Genomic DNA, 19,498 nt, shown 5'->3' on the forward strand with positions numbered 1-19,498 from the left:
CTGATAAATATAAGCTCTTATTGATCTGATGGAAATAAAGGATCCCAGTGCTAGGCAGTATTTAGCTTCTTGTCTACGGCGCGTCACTGGTGGCCTTGCGTGGGGATAGATTTCCATTCTCGTACTCTGGATTTGATTTCATCTTTAACCTTTGCAGCCGAGTTTCCTTGACCTCAGAGTGTGGCTGTGATTTCCTGAATTTGCTACATTTTGCTTTACATGGTTTCTTTCTCTATCTCCTTTTCTGTTTGTGACAGGGAGCGTGAGGACACCCTTCCGGCCATCTTTCAGCGCCTGGATCCGGTGCGTCTTTTCTGGGGATATAGTCTTACTAGACTGACAGTCCTTAAGTCAAGCATGCAGTGAGGGTGTTAAGGTAAGTCTCACCCTGCTAAAGCGGTCTGCCCTCCCTTCTTCCTGCTTTGCCCTGTTGACTTCACACAAACCCAATTCAAGCTAACCACTATGCACCCCAGCCAAGTCTCTCCTGGACACAAGTGGAGGCGCCTGCACCCACCCAGTCAATCCGGGGCCATGGCTCCTGGGGACCGGCGTGCCTTCGTGGTTTGGGTGGTGGTGGTTTGAAACAAAAGGATTCCGAACAACAATGTTCTATTTTCTCGTGGTGCTTCACCCCAGTGTTGTGTTTTTCACCCCGTGGCTTAATTCCTTTCTGGAATTTTCTTCTGGGGGTAGAGATGAAGCTCTAGCTCGAAATCCCGAGGAGCTGTGCGCGTTTTTTCTGGTTCCAAGAAAAGTGCTGCTGTTATTTTGAGTAGTTTTGATACAACCAAATCAAAGTGAAGATTTGAAATGGCTTTTCTGGAAGCTGAAGTCATAAATTATTCTGCACCGTGATTCTTTCCGATAGAGAAACCCGTACCTCTTTGCCTGACACTGCAATGAGGGAAAGTGAAAGTTAAAACTAAAATGAAACATTTAAATCTTGGCTGTTGAGGAAAGCTCAGATAGACATCAAGGCCAGTCAATAGAGACTCCTATCAATTAGACTTGCACGGTGATCATCCCATATTGGCTTATTAGCAATTGCTTGGGTTCAGGGTTCCGGGATTAAGAATGTGAAAGGCCAGGCAGGAGGAATACAAGGAATTAGCAACCTGTGAAAAGCCAGGTCTGGGGTGGGGGGCTCCCTCATATGCGGGGACAAGCGGATGGTGGCGTCAAGGCCCTGTGATTCTTGCCGGAGGAAAATGTCTACAGTGAGAAGGTTGGAAGTTTTCCCTGGTTTACCCCGTTATTTGAGTCGGAAAGTGTTGATTTCACACCGCGCTGAGTGTTTTCCCGCAGCTTCTTAGTGGGTGTATTCTATGCTCAGAAAAAGGAGCAGTTAACGAAAGCAGTAGTGGGGGCCATCAACGGCCTGGCAGGCCTGTGACTTTGCAGATCCCAAGGTGCCCTCTAGGAGGGGGGGAAGGTGGGCAGCTCAGGAGCTCCAGTTTAGAGACTGCAGACGGAGCTTCTGGCTAGGTCCCTCCTCGGCATATCGCAGGCGGGAACAATTTTTGGTTCCTTTGCTTCTGGGTTGGGAAAACAAGCCCGTGGTTGCCAGTAAGGTTTGGAATCTGCCTGCCAGATAAGGGAATGTCTGTGAAGACTATTTTCCCTCTTGGGAGGCAAAACACAGATGGGGGAGTTCGGAGTCTTAAAGCATTCAGCTGCTACATTGATGGTAGAAATTCTGCAGTGTGGATGCTCATGATATGCGAAGGCCAGGTTTAGCATAGCCGCCCAGGGCCTCTGCTAGGGAGTTGGTAGTGCTGGCTGTTGAGCAAGCAAGGGCATTGGCTTGTTCTTGAACATTCCATATTCTGGGCTTCTTAAGGTGGGAGAAGAAGCACAGCTACCATGCTGGCTACTTCTGCCTTGACTCCCTTTGACATGGGATGGGATGGGATGGGATGGGAAGGGATGGGATGGGATAGGAAGAGTTCCGCTCCCCCCTCCCAACTTCAAACAGACAAGGAAGAAATGTCATGGGTTCCCCCATGGGAAACATACACCATCCCTTGGTTGGCCAGCTTGCACGCTGTGGGGCTCATCAGGTTTCCCATCACTAAGACACATATTTTGCAGTGAGACACTGGGCTAAACGTTGGGCTTCTTGGAACATAATGGACAATCATTATTATCTCTCCTCATATGCAGAAGACATACATGTTCAATAACCTCAGGGAAGCCTGAAGCTGCAGACCCCACCAAACCCAATACTCACTCTGCCTTGTATGTGCCTATGAGTTTAGTTTATAAATCTGACACAGAAAAAGAAGGACAACAGTAACTAATATGAAGATAGAACCATGCTAGCAGTGTATGTTCATAAACGCCACGTAAATGAGGTTTCACAGGCAGGGGACAGAGGTCTGTGTGGTCTAAAGGGGTAGCCCTTAAGCAGGCATGGGAATATTTTTCTGGATGGGAAATGCACACTTTTTGATGACTTTGGGAGGGGGTGTTATGTGACCTGGAGTAAGATGAAAACTGAACAAATTATTTTTCTTCTTTTTTTAAAAAAAGAGATTTTATTTTATTAATTATGTTTAGGTGTGTGTGTGTGTGTGTGTGTGTGTGAGAGAGAGAGAGAGAGAGAGAGAGAGAGAGAGAGAATGTTGGTATGTCCAAGGGAGTATAAGTGACCTAGAGGTCAGAAGTCAGAGGTCAGAGGTCAGAGGCATTAGATCCTTTAGAGATGGAGTTACAAATGATTGTGAGCTGCCTGATGTAGGTGATATGGGTGTTGGGAATTGAACTCTGGTCCTCTGGGAGAGTAACCAGTGTTCTTATCCGCTGAGCCAGGTTCTCCAGGGCCTATACCAACGATTCATGACTTCAAGAACAGATTCTTATCCTCCGAAGAGCGATAGTAGACGGGTGTCAGGAACAGGTAAAGGATATGGGGGTACCACTCTCCTAGTCTCTTGCTGAATTTCAGCGCCAGGACACAGTCTTCCCAAGCCCTGGAGTTGGAAACCTCCCCAGAGTCTGCATGGAGAAGGGCTGGCAAGTAGTGAGAGGAGAGGGCCCTAATGTCCCTAAGCCATCTCTGAAAGTCTGGACTCATGTGCAGGGGACTCTCCTTGCTCCCACCCTGGCAGTTCTTTGAAAAGGACACTTGACTTTGTGGAGTCCTTTTCCCCCCTTGTATTTATTTTAATGATGGAAACTCAAAGCTTCTGGAAGAACCACTTGTACTTGCTCATCTTGTATCTCTCTTCAGACTTGACCTTGGCCCCTCATCTGGCCTTGCATTTCAGAGCTGGGTTTTTGAAAGCATCTTTATCAATGATATCTTTGTTCAGGGAGATATCCACAGAGTACCTTGTGGGCATGAGGTTACTGCAGTTATAACTCTCTCTCTCTCTCTCTCTCTCTCTCTCTCTCTCTCTCTCTTTCTCTCTCTCTCTCTCTCTCTCACACGCACACACACACGCACGCACGCACACACACACACATCTTGCTCTTTGATCTTTGCTATTTCCTTCTTGTCCATTGTGGTTGTCATTTAGAGGGGATAGAGATCAATTGCAGCCACCAGCACATGGTTATAGGGACTGCCTGAGTCCAACAGTTCTTCAGGAGGAAGGTTTTGCATCCAGCCGGGATGAACACACCTCTCCCAGGTTTCATGAGCTTTTCCATGTTGACAGTAACCAGCAGGCACACAGTAGAAAGAATGCATGAAGCCTTAGGTAACTGATGTTTAGGCCAGGAGAGATGGAAACCATCTACGACTCCAGCACTCAGGAGGCTGAGACAAGAGCATCAGAAGACCTCAGCCTACCTGGCAGCACAGTGAGTGGCTGGCCAACCTGGGTAACTTAGAGAACCTGTTTCCAACAAAAAACCAAAAACCCAGCTGTGGGAGTACACAGGCCCAGCTGTGGGAGTACACAGGCCCAGCTGTGGAAGTACACAGGTCAGGATGTGGGAGTACACAGGTCCAGCTGTGGTAGTACACAGGCCCAGCTGTGGGAGTACACAGGCCCAGCTGTGGGAGTACACAGGTCAGGATGTGGGAGTACACAGTTCCAGCTGTGGGAGTACACAGGTCAGGATGTGGGAGTACACAGGTCCAGCTGTGGTAGTACACAGGTCCAGCTGTGGTAGTACACAGGTCCAGCTGTGGGAGTACACAGGCCCAGCTGTGGGAGTACACAAGTCAGGATGTGGTAGTACACAGGTCCAGCTGTGGTAGTACACAGGTCCAGCTGTGGTAGTACACAGGCCCAGCTGTGGTAGTACACAGGTCCAGCTGTGGGAGTACACAGGTCAGGATGTGGTAGTACACAGGTCAGGATGTGGGAGTACGCAGGTCCAGCTGTGGTAGTACACAGGCCCAGCTGTGGTAGTACACAGGTCAGGATGTGGTAGTACACAGGTCAGGATGTGGGAGTACACAGGTCAGGATGTGGGAGTACACAGGTCCAGCTGTGGGAGTACACAGGTCAGGATGTGGGAGTACACAGGTCAGGATGTGGGAGTACACAGGCCCAGCTGTGGTAGTACACAGGTCAGGATGTGGTAGTACACAGGTCCAGCTGTGGTAGTACACAGGCCCAGCTGTGGTAGTACACAGGTCAGGATGTGGGAGTACACAGGTCAGGATGTGGGAGTACACAGGTCCAGCTGTGGGAGTACACAGGTCAGGATGTGGGAGTACAAAGGTCCAGCTGTGGTAGTACACAGGTCAGGATGTGGTAGTACACAGGCCCAGCTGTGATAGTATACAGGCCCAGCTGTGGTAGTACACAGGTCAGGATGTGGGAGTACACAGGTCCAGCTGTGGTAGTACACAGGTCCAGTGTGGTGGTACACAGACCCAGTGTGGTGGTACACAGATCCAGATGTGGTAGTACACAGATCTAGATGTGGTAGTACCCAGCTGTAATTCCAACATTTAACCTGAGGTAAGAGGATCTTGAGTTCAAGATCAACTTAGTACCCATAGCAAGATCGTCTCTAAAATTTTTAAAGTAAACAAGTGAGTGGGTAAGCAAAATGAAATGGGTGGAAGCACGGCTCTATCATGTGTTAAATCCTGAGTGCTGCAAAAATGATACCGATAGAATAAAATAAAGCAAAAATGTTACGGACATGCTCTGCACTGACGTACTGACTTCATGTGTCACTACAACACGGGTGTGCAAATGATCCCCTCTAAAGAGGGTCGGCACAGCCTCGAGTCCACAGTCCATCCGTCATGAAGTCCCCCATGGTCTGGCCACGAGGGCTAGGGTTGTCCAGAGGAAGCTGTGCTCACGGCCTCTGGACTCCATTGCACTGCTTTCCACTATCACCCGAGCTCCCTGTGGGCAGGAGTTGAACTGCCCTTTACAATGTTTCCAGTGCTTTTAAAAGAGTGGGCTCTAAAATCAGCAAGAACTACCGTCAGACTCTGGCCTTCCTGTCTGTTATGGTTTGAGTCTGAACTGTCCCCACAGGCTCAGACATTGAATACCTGGCCACCAGTTGGCAGCACTGTTCTAGGAGGTGATGGGAACCAGAGGAGGTGGCAGGCTCTGGGAACCACAGATGCTGCACTCAGAGGCCAGTGCTGCTGTGGCTTTACCGACCCCAAGTCACCCTTTCCATGGTAGTCAGCACCGGAGTTGTGTGCTCCAGGGGCAGCACTTTGGGAGTGGAGAAGGGAGGTGGAGATGGATGTCTCTGTGTGAAATCAATAACGTGTACATATGGGGTGTGCTTTGTGCCCCGTAGGAACTTTGCCAGGATACTTCAGCACTCACGGAGGTGAGGATTGTTCATAACTCATTTGTGGACAAGAAATGAGGGAATGGAGTTCTGATGTCCCCAGGGAGAGCAGGCAGAGGGGAACTCACTGATGTCTAAGTGTTCCTGGAGATTCTCAATCCACACGGAGCCCCTAGCAGACAGACCTCATTTGCTTCCATTGACTTGGAAACTGAGGTTGTGTAAGCTAAGCTGTCTGTCTCAGGAAGCACAGTTAGCAGGTGGCATTACACCCTTAGCTCTTCTCATCACTGGGACCAAATCCTTGACATAAACAACCTAAAGCAGGGATGATTAGTTCGGTTCATGATTTCAGAGGGTTCAGACTGTGGTCCCTTGGCCCCAAACCCTATGGCAGAACTCCATGGTGGCAGGAACATGTGGTAGAGGAGAGAGGTTTATGTTGTAGTGAGCAGAAAGTAAACACACTAGGTAGGGAGGGGGCCAAGGCAAGGTGTCCTCAAGGGTCTAACCCCAGTGACTCACCTCTTTTAGCTAGATAGACCCTGTCTCTCAGGACAGTGCCACCAGCTGGTGGCTAAGCAGTCAGTGCAACATGAACCTGTGGGGATGGCCAATTCAAGCCAGAGCAGACTGTTGTTCTTGCTGATTTAAGAGGATCGTTTAGAAGCCCTGGAAGCAACATGGTCAAGACAGTCTGAGTTCTGGACCACAGGGAGCTCCTGTTACGGGAGTTGAGAGTGGGAATCAGAAAGCAGGGGTCCCAGTGGCTAAGATGATGTCAGATGGACAGATGCTGTAAGAAAATGCAAGCAGAAAAACCGGGTGGGGCATTCCATTCAGGCATGACTTTGTAAGGCCGTGGTCAGTTGGGCTTTTCCCTACTTGTTCATTTGTCTTTAGTTGTTTTGTTTCGAGGTGCTGTTAAATAAACCCCACAGCCTTGCAACCGCTAAACACTCCAGGTTCTTCCTTTCTGGCTTGCTACTTTCAACCAAAGAAAAACATCTTGAGAAACAGGCCATCCCAGGTGTGGAGATTCTCTTCAATAATTGAGTTAGAATTAGCCTTGCAATGGCTTCTGGTGGTCTGGTCACTGTAGTCTGGTTTCCCCTGGAGGGATGCCTGGTGGCTGGTCCAAGTTGGCAGTCAGCCCTGGGAGGAACCCACTGTGTACACAGTGGCAGAACCAGCATGCCTTGGAGAGCCTTGTGAGCCAGTGCTGGGTGCTTGGGCAGAAGTGGTCCCTCTAACCCCATGTCCTCGGACTCACCAAGATCCCAGGGGAGAGGACATGGGTGCTGTACATATACCATCTTGACATTCAAGAATGAGGAGAGGAAATTTGGTGAGTTCCCAGACAGCGTGGGCTGTATGGTGAAACCCCAATCAAGAAATCAAAAGGGGCTTAGTAAGACAACTTAGTTGCCCAGCCTCATGACCCAAGGAGTCTGAACTCCCAGACCTATATAGTGAAAGTAGAGAACCTGCGAGTCTTGTCAGTGGTGTAGTTTAGATCCGGTTCCTTTGGACAGTGCAGCGGCTGTCACAGGCAGGCGTCTCAGCAATCCTAGCTCACTCACAGGCCCATGGAATCATAGAGTTCATAGCGGTCTTTCTGATCAAACTCTCATTTTATCCATAAGGTGACTGAGGCCTAGAGGAGGTGGCGGCGGGGAGGGGACTTGCCTAGGATTATAGGACGTCATTGACAAAGTTAGAATCCCAACCTCCACCTCATGTGTTTCTGCCCGGTCTCATTCTCAGGGGAGCACAGCAAGACACACCTCATGCAGCTCCAGACAATCTGAACCCCTTTTGGCTTAAAGGAAGCCTTTCTTGGGAGTGGGGTGGGGAGGCATGTCTTCTGTGTTGCCGTAGCTGACACGGTACCTGTGAATGGTGAGCAGTGGCTGCCGACATTTTCAGTGACCAACTTCCGGGATTATCAGTTGCCATCATGGGAATTTGTTTTCACTTGGTTTAAGTGGAAACGATAGGACACACCTGCCTATCTTTCAATATTTTATGTCCTTACCAAACTCAAGCCTGTGAGGTCTGACCCTGCTAACCCCCCAAACATGATTACGGATGTTTCACTTTTCTCCCCTTCCTTACTGCTAACAACCAGTTTACATCTTTTTTTTGTTTTGTTTTTGTTTTTTTTTAAATCCAGCAATATGGACATGGTGGTAAATGCTAAATGCCTGTAATCCTGGCACTCGGGAGGCTGAGGGAAAAAAGAGAGTTAAGGCCAGCTTGAGTCTCATAGCCAAGAGAGGGGACAAACGAAAACTTTCAGCAAATAGCATGTGGACCAGATGGGGCTGCAGTCCGTGCTCGGCAGTGGGCACAGGGGGGGTTCTCAGATAGGAGGTGCCAAATAAGGATTGTCCAGTGTTGACCTCAGCCCCTGGATGTGATGGCCCGGATTAGAAGGCACAGACAGCACATAGGAAGAGGCACGGCATGAGCCGCAAGTGTGACAGCCACACTGACATCTGGCTGTGGAAATGTGTGCTGGTTGGGGACAATGGCTCTGACAACATCAGCTACTAGCAGAGAAGGGGTGGCTGTGGAAAGCAAGGAGGTCAGGTGACCCTGTGTGATTCTGCTGGAAGCCAGCATCCTCTCTGTCACCCCAACACCCGAGTCATGAGTGCCTGCATGTCACTATGGGTGATTGCTGAGGTGATGCGTGAGACTGGGTTCTTGTCCCTGCGAGGACCGAGTGATATAAGAACTTCTCTTTACACTCCACAGGGGTTGCTGCCTGGGCAGGCACTGCCCTTTTCTCAATCTCCAAGATTCCTATTAGCCACTATATTTTTTCCTCAGCAGTATTTGAAAGGCGTTTCCTGACCCTCTATCATGGGGACTTGAAGTTTTCTCTGGGGTTATGGGCTGCCATGTTGACCTGGAAGGACAATATGCTCACTTCCCTATGTTCTACCATTTCCCGACCCCTCAGCCCAGCTTGTTCCTTCCAAAGGCCCCATGTCCTCAACTCCCCTGGGATGAGCCAAGAATCAAAGAGACAAGAAGTAGCCCAGCCTATGGATGGGGGAGGAGATAGGAGACGGCACACCTACCTGAGTATTTTCTTGGATGCCATAAAGTGGCGCCCAGGTATTTTGGGGAAGAGGCTTTCTTCACTTCTCGCCCTCACTTCCTGTTGAAGTTCCTGTTGGCCCCTTTACCTGCTAAAGTCATTTCTACGCCGTTCCTTCATCTGGTCCACATACAACATGGGGTTTCTGTGTGTGTGATATTATTTGTTTTTATTTCTGTAATCCCTTTATTGTTTGCACAACTCCTGTCAGACTGTTGCCTGAAAGTATCACAGGATAATTGCAGAACGCCTGCATAAGTAATTTCTTACGAAATCGGGCCTTGTCTGCATATAAAATTGTTTTTCGTTGCGGCATACATGGCCTTCATTATACTGAGGCTGTTTACAGGGTGGGGGTTGGGGGGGGGCGCACCTTGCCCACAGGCCTTGAGATGGGAAGGCCTGGTACTTGGGAATAATGAAATATGATCATTATTCTTTTCTTTTAAAGTCATATGACATTTCTAGAAGGTGACAGACTGAGGCTGTGAGGAAGAACAGCCTGGGAGGCGTCTGTTCACGGGAGGAGTGCTGGGCTGACCGATGCTGCTGGGGAAGGAAGGGCTACTCACTCCTCCCCGGCTCGCACTGGGCATCTCTTCCGACCGCATTTCTGCGATATTAATGGTGTGTGGTAGTGAAAGAAATGTGTTTTATTCTCGAGTCTAACCCTGCTGTTATCAAAGTAACTTCCAGCTTATTAGCGACAAAGGACTTTTCTCCTCTCGGCTGCCCTGTTCGCCAGGGCTTCCTGAATTAAACTGCTGTTTCCTGTCCTTTATATGCATGACCACATCTGGGTAGCCTGCTCACAGCCCCGCTGCTTAATAACAATCACCTTCCCTTTCAGTCTCTGCTGATTGTTTCTAATTCACTCTGACAGATAGTACCTGACAACTTGCTGGCTTCTCCCTCCCTCCGTGACCTGAAGTTACTCACGGCACTTATATAGTCTGTCATTTTTAATATTTGATTTCATTTTAAGTTATGTGTTTTACTGAGAAGATGAAACCAAGGAAAAAAGGAAGAAAGAAAGAAAAAAAGAAAAGAAAGAAAGGGAAAAAAAGAGGAGGAGGAGGACGGGGGGGGGCTCTTGTAACAGATCACAAGTTTAACCCTTCTTGCCCCACAGCCCTGTTTCTTCTCCCTGGGACAGGCTGAACAGAGCCTTACATTTTTCCTTCCTTCTTCCTGGCTTTTGTGTTTTTTCCTTTTCCTCCCTTTTCTTGTGTGTTTTCTTTTTTTGAAGCAGATCTTTCTCTGTGGCCCAGGCTGGCTTTGCATTCACCCCGCTCCTGCCTCAGCCTCCCAATGTGCTGGGGTCACAGGTGTGTACACCCACACTTCCAACTGTCCCATGTGGTAGTCTTTCTTTCAGTAGTGCTTGACGGTCTTGGGGTTCGCTGGGCTGCTCTCTGATCTGCAAACTGGAGCGTCTCCTTTTGAGGAGGGTGTTGCTCTGGAGTGATGCAACTCCAGAGCAACAGTATAGTGGAGGGACTGGGGATGCCTTCAGGATCAGCTCTGGTAAAGATAGTAAATGCGGGGATTGACTCTTTTTGTACCAGTGGACAAGACAGAGAAATGTCAGCTCTCTCTGGGTTGGGGATGGGATACTTGGTGTGAAATCTTCCAAAGCGTGGGACCAGGTGGAAGGTGGGGTTGAAGCCTACATTTCCTTCTCCCATAGCCTATGTGAACCCATCTCTCATCAAAGAACTTGTGGGACAGGCATCCTCGAAAGTTGAAAAGCTAGGCATCCTCTGTCACTTCAAGGCCCACCTCACCCCTGGTGACTGGCTTTGTTTGTCACGAGACAAAAGCTGCTGTGTCCCTTTTGGCCCTGTCAAGGTTGAAAGTTGTGAGGCTGTGCATTAGGTCAGCTTTGCACCAAAGAAAGAGGCTGATTCACCCTCAGGGCCTGACTTTTATTGCTGGATGCCCGTCTGTCTGTCTGTCCCCCACAGCAGGCCAGGCAAAGAAGTACAGGAAAGGGGCAGGCCAGGCAAAGAAGTACAGGAAAGGGAATCTGGGTTGGCCCCCAGCTAAAGAACTTTTGACTTCCCTAATTGTTCATGACTGCCCATAGCATGGCTGTCCTTTGATTGAACTCTTCCCAGCCTGTGAGCTGTCACTGTTAGGGGTCTGTGCCCCTGCTCCACTTCAAGTGTTCTGATGACCACCTAGAACAATGATGGCCCAGTCCCAGGGACAGGCAGACTTTACTGGTAACCTCAGGGAGATTAGGCCTGCTTTCCAGTCCCATCTTGCTAGAGCAGCCTGCTTCAGGTCATGTAGCAGAGGTAGGGTCCTCTGAAAGGCTTCTTTGACATGGCACCAGACTTGGACACTAAACAATTTCACAGCAGCAAGTCCCAGCCAGGCCTGAGATCTGAGGTCCAGAGTGGCTCAGTCACTCACAACAGGGCTTCCTCACTGCAGGTTTAATTTCCAAGCTCATTCCTTCTAGATCCTTGGATCTACGGCCCCTGAGAACTAAGTTGAGAAATTAGCAGCTAAGTGAAGATACTTTCCAACATGCCTGCTTTCTTCTTCTGAGTGGGGTAGAAAAGGCCACAGGAAATGATCTATTTTAATCATCTTGTGATGATGCTTGGATATTTCATAAACTGCTGTCTTGGTTTTAAGACATCCTAATTAAAATTTAAAAGAGGATTATCCATAAGAAATCAGGTACACATAGGCTGCTGGCTGTTGGCTTGCAGCTGTCTACTCAGCACAAAGACCAGCAAATACCTTGGTGAGTGACCTGTTAGATGCGGAAGGAGTGGCTTCTCTCTTCACGCAACTGGGTGGGGAAGGAAGATAGGCTAAGAGTACAGGAAAAAGCAAAGAAAAAGATCTTTCCCTCCATATTTCTAACCTCCCATGGGGCACCAAGTCTTCCCTCATGGGTGTTTATGACATGGATTCCCAGAGCCCTTGATAATGGCGTTCTTAACTGCCTGGCTGGTCTTTAACATTTGCCCCAGCTTTGTGAGACACAAGGCTGGGGCTCTCAGGAGGAATTCATTGTAAGATTTGGAAGATGGTTCTACACTGGGATTTAACCTCCAACAAAAGACAAATTATGCTCTTCTACATCCTTTCCCAAAAGGACCCCTGGTCTATCATTGACTCCTGACGTCAAATAAAAGCTTTGACTCCGTACTGCTCAACAGACTTCAATAGTTAGTTGGTGGATTGGGCAGACCCTTGGAATCCTGGGTTGACAGTGGAGGGCATCTTAGGGATTACTTGCTCTTCTTATCCTGGTGACATGATACTGACAACAAAGGCCCGAGGGAGGAAGGATTTATCTTTATGTATCCTTTTATTTATTCTGTTTTTGCTGTTTATTTTTGAGATCGTGATTTGATTACAATATTTCTCTCTTCCTTTTCCTCCCTCCAAATCCTCCATATAACCCTCCCTGAATTCCTTCAAATTTTTTGCCTTTTCTTCATAAATTTTTAATGCATGCATATATGCATTTATATATACACATATATAATAACCCCAAATATAACCTGTCGAGTCCCTTTAATATTACTTTAATGTGTGTTTTAGGGCTGACCACTTGGCATTGGACAGCCAATTGGTGTGCTCTTCCCTGGGGAGGGTCACCTCGCCAGCTTTACTGCCTGTCATCCTTTGTGTAGGGTTGAGGCCTTGTGAACTTTGCGCCATGCAGTTTGGCATGTATGTTGGTGTCCTTGTTGAGCTCATGTTTAGGTAGTCATATTGGTGAGACTTTACTTTCTGATATTACTAGAAGACACACGTCACAGCAAAGCCCCTGGCCCTCTGGCTCCCACACTCTTTATACCCGGTGTCCCACGGTGTTCCCTGAGCCTTCGATGTAGGAGGGTTGTTGTAGATGTATTCGCTGGGACTGCGCTCCGCAACTCTGCATTTTGATTGGGTGTGGTTTTCTGCAGTGGTTTCCATCTGTTGGCAAAGAGAAGCTTCCTTGAGGAGGAGTGAAGACTACGCATGTCTGTAGGTAGAAGGACCGATGTTTGGTAGAAGGACCGATGTTTGCCGACTGCTGGGAGGGATTTTGTAACCACGTTGGTAGGGATGCAGGTCTTCGTGGCAGCGCAGGCAGGGCAGCTGAAGCAGCATGGTTCCAGTCACGAGAGCTTATGGCTCAGTAAAACGGGAGTCAAGGCGCTTAGGCAGGAACGGAGGTTCAACTACAACCTTCGGGTCCCTCCTCTAGGCCCTGCATCCACCAGCTAGGCTTCATGTCCGAAATGTTCCACAACATCCTGAAGCAGCGCTACTCGCTGGAGGCCCAGTGTTCAAACCCATGTGTCCCTCCCCACCCCCCCCACCCGGGACATTTCACTCGGAACACGATGTCACTTCCTGTTCTGCCAGCACCAAGGGAGAGGAGCAGTAGGTAATCTGAGTTTTCTATGGCACCGCCGCTGCACCATCTCTGTCCACCTAGGTTCATATAGATCTGAAAGACCCTTAGTGACCTGCGTTTGATCCCTTGATCTTTCCCGGAATGCATCCTGGAAGTAGGGCTACAGATTGATGTGGTCCCAAGATTGTCCCTGAGAATTCACTGACAGGTGGGCTTTAGAGGAGGCCACCTACAGAAGTAAGACACGTCGCTCTTCAAGGGAAAGACATAGGGTCCGGCTGTTCTCTCTGACTCCAACCTAGGCCAAATAGCCACAACTGCTGAAGGGAGGAGACACGCAGAAAGCCATGCCTTAGAAGTGACTCAGCTCACTCAAGGGATAAAAATGAGAGCCATCAAGTCGAAGGCAATAGGCGAGATTGGTTCACCAGAGCAAGGGGGAGAGGACAAAGACATTGGCTAATGCCAAATATAAACAGTAACTGCTGTGGCTTGTCCTGTGCCAATTATAAAACAGTCATTTAAAAAGGCAGAAACCTGAGTAGTTGTACCACGCAGAAAGAGCCTGGTGGAAGGAGGTGGTGTTGGAATGGGACCTTGGGGGATGGGGAGGCTTTCACAAATAGATGTGGGTAAAAGAAGAGAGATGTTGCTTGAAGGAGGAGGGGCTTCTTCAGGCACATCTTTGTGCCTGTCAGAAGGGAAGGTGATGGGTTACCACAACTAGAAACAATGGACAAGAACCTTGTAAGTACCAGGGTCAGGACTGATGGGTTGGGAAAGGATTCTGGGGATGCATTTGGACCTTGGAGTACAGGAAACAAGAGAACAGGCACTAGAAAACACTACACCCGGGGGTGTAAGTGCAAGACGCGTTTAGGAGGGTCCGTCTATACTGAAACTGCATCCAAGCACTCAGTAACAAGGGGACCGTCTGCCCAACTGAAGCTAGGAATTGGGGATGGACATCTGTAGAAGCTGACACTGTCTTTGCTCACAGCGCCCATGGGAAGGCAGAGGCAGGGCAGGGTACTTTTGACTTAGGGTGTCCAGTCTGCCCCTGGGGCTTTGTTGAAGGCTGTCAGTCTCCAGACACTCTCAGGTCAGGCCTATGAACTGCACTTGGCAACTGGCTTTAAAAAAAAATAAGAATAAAATGATTGCTCTTTAGAAAACAAAATCCACATTTATATTCATTAGTGTCCTCTTTTTTTTCCCTTCCCACACATATACAAAAGATGCACTCTGGGTGAGACAAGGGGCTGGTGTATGCCAATGTCAAGAGCAGGCAAGGACAGCGAAACAATTGACAGATTCATCCATTCTGCTTTAACTTGGGTTCCCAGGGTGGGATGTTAGTTTGTTCAACTCTCTGCGTTCTGCCTTGCTCACAGTGTGAACGTGTTGACTAAGCTTGGCTTCCTGGTTGGAGGGTCAAACCCCATGGCTTTTAAACATGCTTATATGAAATCCAAACACTCATGGTCACTGGCCATCCGAAGTCAAGGCTCAACTTTTGAAATGAACACGTAATTATCTTGTTTATTCGGGGTATAAATAGAGTCCATGCATTTGAAAATTTTTCTTCCTGATAAGGACTTTAGCCAGCATTTGGTCTTTAGATAGCTCCTCTCTCCCTCTCTCCTTTTCTCTCCCTCCCCTTTTCAAATTTAACTTTTTGTTGCTTTTATTTTAATTAATTTTTTTTTTTTTTACAACGAGATCTCACGGTGTAGCCCAGATTGGTTTTAAACTGACAGTCCTGGTGTGCCCGTCTCTGAATGTGGGGTGTATACATGCACCACCACCCCTGGCTTCTTCCCGAACTTTTCCTTCTTTTCTCTTTCCCAGCTATGTCTGTCATTTGACTGTCTTTTCCTGTTTTTCCTCTGTCCCACTCTCTTTCTATCCTCTTCAAGCGGAAGGAACTGCTGAAGCCGGCACAGCTGGTCTAGAGTCAAGACCAGCCCAAGTCACTGTTGAGACAAGATCTTGTGTACCTTAGAATCAGATGCCCTAAACATCTGAGGATAACCTCAAACTTACATTTTCTTGCCTTTACCCAGAGAGGACTTGAATTGTAGGCATGCATCGCCACACCCAGTTTTATGTAGTGCTGAGGATGGAACCCAGGGCTTCAGGCCTACTAGGCGAGTACTCTACACACTCTGCTACACGCCTGGCAGTGCCCAGAGTCACTCTTGCCCATTTGCTTTGGTGGATGGAGCTCCTTCCCAGGGCAGGCACTGCATACTTGTGCATACCCTTGCTACTTCTACAAGTCCGTGGCTGTCCATGAAGCCCGCATCACCTTGGAGAGATCAGCTAAGGTCCAGATCCAGGTTAGCAAAACTTATGGGGACCGAGAGCCTCCCTAGCCCTTCGTGTGGGTCTCAGTTCACAGCGGAAAGTGGTTCTACAGCTTTATTACTTACCTCCATCTTTCTCACCTCGTCTGATTTTTATTATATCGTGCACTACCTGGTCTTATATACTTAACTGTCTTTTAGGAAGACATTCTCCTTATAATGAACTATTGTATTTAGCATTATTCTAAAAAATAGTATCTATAAACTTCAGTTTGATGTGACAAACAAATGCTTTTTTATTTTGAACATTCACAAAATTATATAACCAAGTAAGTATGGATTCGACTCTTTCCGTGAGTTCCCCGGAGTTGCCAGGTGTGTTTAAGTAGCAGTGAAGCACACTTAGGGACCATGGTGTGGCCCTGTTTGGAATGCTTGTGCCCTGCCAGGAGCTTAGGATAGATCTTGTTAGTCCCTGCGTCACTATCCCTGCTACCCCGCAGGCTTCACTACCCCTCAGCCCTGACAGGGTTTTCTCTGTCCTCACAGCCCCTCTCTTAGAGTCACCAGTGATCAGTTCTTCTTGTGTGTGGGTCACATCGGACAGGGCTGTGAGCCTCAGGGAGCCACGCTTTCCGATGCTTCTGTCGTTTCCCTTTCTAGATTGCCAGTGTCTTATTTTTTTTGTCTTGTTTTATTTGTTGTTTTTAGCTGGAGCCTTGTTATATAGCCCAGGCTGTCCTCACTCACCATCTCAATGCCTCAGGCCTCTCAGGACTGGGCTTACATGTGTGTAGCGCCCTTCTGGGCTAGACTGCAAGTCTCTTGCAAGCAGACCTCCTGCTCTTCTGTGTCTCACTGACTAATCCAGCTGTTTGTCATCTGTCACCTCTGTCTATGTCCATGTGTAACTCTCATCTGTAGAACCATGTCTGTATGGACCTGTCATTGTGTATCCATGGAATCGCAGATCTACATATCTACTGCTTATCTATTGTGTGTCATCTATCATCTATCATCTGTCTGTCTGTCTGTCTGTCTGTCTGTCTATCTATCTATCAAACCATGTATCTGTCTGCCATCTATCTATTATCTATTTATCACCTATATTGCTTATCTCTCTATGTTGCCTACCCATTCAATGTATTTGTTTATCATTTTGCTAATCAATCAATAATCAATCAATCAATCATCTTTCTTCTCCATCAACTGATCTATCTATCTATCTATCTATCTATCTATCTATCTATCTATCTATCTATCTATCTTCATCATTGTGATCATGTAATCTATCGTTTATTTATCTCTTATCCATCATCTGTCTACTACTGTCTACTTCTAGGAAGATACTGCTTCCTAGAGCAGTATCTAGGAATCAATCTAGATACTGCTCATCTACCTATCATCTCTCCATCTATCTTCTCATAGGGTACAGCTGACATCGTAGTTAGAGGAGACAGATGATACATTCACTGACAATGAAACCAGAAACTCATCAGTAGGGACAGATGTCATCGGACTATTAAAAGAGGGAACAGAATCTGGGGCAGAAGAACCTAGGGCAGGGTTTGGAAAGGCACCTCTGGGGTGTGTTGTGACATTAGTTCTGCATACCCTGAGTGGGGCTGCACCTGGACAGAGCGCACAGTTCGTGGGAGAGCCAGGAGTCAGGTAAAGGCTGAATGAATTTGAGTTGCAGAGGGAAAAATTCACAGTGAAGGATGGAATTTATGTCTAGCCTTGAAAAGGTTCCATTTGTTCATTTCTAACGTCCTCAAGGCTTTCCCATGTACGGCATCTTGCCTCTCACCTTTGGAAGGCCCCACATCACATGCCTTCTTGTGGAAAGTTTCAGAAGCAGCTCTGCGTCCTTCCCTGCCAGGTTAGAAGGCTGAGGGAATCTTAACACACGAGGAAGCCAGCACTGACATGCTAATATTTCATTTTAATCTTGAGTGCCAGGTTACTTTCCAAATGAAGTGTCTGAGGCCAGGCTCTAACTTACATGAAATAAAAGAGTTTAATGCTAATTAAATATCATCTCACTACTGAAGCTGTATTTATTGATGGTCTAAAAGAACAGCATCAAGGTGGATGGGCTAGGAACCCATCTATAATAGCAATGCATCTTTGGTCCTGGGGCTTACACATGTGCACACACACACAGTAAAGCCATGGACAATGGAATGGGAGCCTGCAGTGGATATTACTCTTTTTTACTAGGTTGACAGACCATCTTTACTGTTCATTTGATTCAGGGGGTCTGGGTGTAACTCATGTTTTCTGTGTAACCAACCTAGGGGAAATTCACATGGTGCTGGTCCAGTACAAGGGGATAGCGGGGTAGAGTAGACTCTGTGGGCAAACTCTGACCTTACTTCGGGCATCCCTGACCTCATCCAGTGGCATTGCTATCCCATTATCCCATTATTAGTTCCAACTCCAGTATCCTCCTTTCCTCGTTTTCCTCCTGTCTTTTTACTGGTCCTTTCCACTGCTTCCTTCTTTCTTAGCATTGATGACCACTGTCTCAGGCTAAGAACATTGACCTCATGGCTACTACTTTCTCCATGCTAGGTTTGGCATTTCCTCTGCTGTCATTTTCCTCTTTGGGTTGTTTCAGCCTCCTGCCTGGTCTCCTGATTCGGTGCTTGGGCAGCTCAGGATAGAATCTTTGTCCTTTCCTGCTTTTCCCATCCCTCCAGGATCTACGGATGTTTCTGGGGGTTGCTGTGGGGGTAGGGATGGAGGGAGCCTATGCTTTGTTACTCTTTATGAGGGTTCTACCTGGAGCATAGAGTCACATTTGTTCTTGTCCATTCTCCAGCTTCCTTTTGAGATGGCTTCCCTTAATTATGTCTTCATTTCCTCTCATCATTATGGCTTCAGAATGGTGTCAGTGATGACCGTAACCTCCTAGAGATCTCCCATCCTCGAACGGGGTTGTGACCACCAATGGCTTCTCCTTGGTGGCCCCTTGAGAATGTAGGTCCAATGTCACCAAGGTGTCTGATCTTTCCCAAGCAAAGGCAAGAATTTAAGATTCCACACAAAATCCCACGACTTCACCACTTGTAACTGAGCAAACATGGGCTCCAAGTGTAGACTCTGGGGCATGCCCACTATGGGGCAAGACCATGGATTCTGTAGGGGAAAAGCAGCCACGCTGGAAGGAGTGGCACTGGTAAAACGGAGTCCCAAACAGCTCTCTCTGTTGGTGAAGGACAGTCTAGTGCAACAGGCTTTGAGGACTCAGAACCCATTCTGCAGGAGTAGGCCCTGATGTGGTTCCCAGCCTTTAGGAAAAACACATTCATCTAGACCAGCTTGTCTGCAGCCTACCTATAATTAGCTTCTGAAACTTCTAAATGAACCGCCTAATGGGGTAAATTTAGCAAACTTACTGTGAGGTGTTACCCAATCCTCTTCCTCCAACTGTCCACACAGACTCCGGCACCACCTCGCTAGCTTTTGCTATTTGCAACTGAAGCCTCTCTTGGAGCTGTCTGGCAGCCACGCAGACATCCCATTTATGTGATCTATAATGAGTTTATTAGTGTCTCGCTGCCTTGTTGCTATTAAGTTTTATCAGTTTCGGATTCAAGAGCCCAAGGTTAAATTTTCAATAGAGTTTTCAGAAAGTTTAAGTGGGATTAAGATTGTTAAAAATAAGACCAAATAGTGGAAGTACATAGCATGGTACCCAGGTCAGTGGACTGATTTCTGCACACTACAGGATTTTTTTTTAATTTAGTTTTTATTTAGAAATGTCCCACCTGCAGAATGTCAACAAAGGGCTTCCATTATGTATGAGTGTCAAGGCTCAGACTAGAGCTGCATCATTGCTCATTGACCCACCTATGCCAGGCTTGGTGCTGCCAAAGTCTCAGGGTCTGGTGTGACTGGCTGCTGCTTTGACCTGGTAAATAAACATTTGAAAGGGAGAGGACAAATGCCTCCACATAGTAA

General features: G+C 47.7%; 1 protein-coding gene across 4 annotated transcripts in view; it reads left to right on the forward strand.

The window, feature by feature from the left end:
* Znf536 (zinc finger protein 536) overlaps positions 1–19,498 on the forward strand; it is a 452,425-nt gene that overhangs the window by 126,311 nt on the left and 306,616 nt on the right. For all 4 annotated transcript variants that reach the window (XM_085695644.2, XM_048448809.3, XM_048448810.3 and 1 more), the window contains exon 3: positions 258–376. The gene's annotated coding sequence lies outside the window, so the exon portion shown is untranslated. The remainder of the gene's footprint in view (positions 1–257; positions 377–19,498) is intronic.

Source organism: Myodes glareolus, chromosome 1 (assembly GCF_982192425.1).
Source record: "Myodes glareolus chromosome 1, mMyoGla1.1, whole genome shotgun sequence".
Taxonomy (NCBI): Eukaryota; Metazoa; Chordata; class Mammalia; order Rodentia; family Cricetidae; genus Myodes; species Myodes glareolus.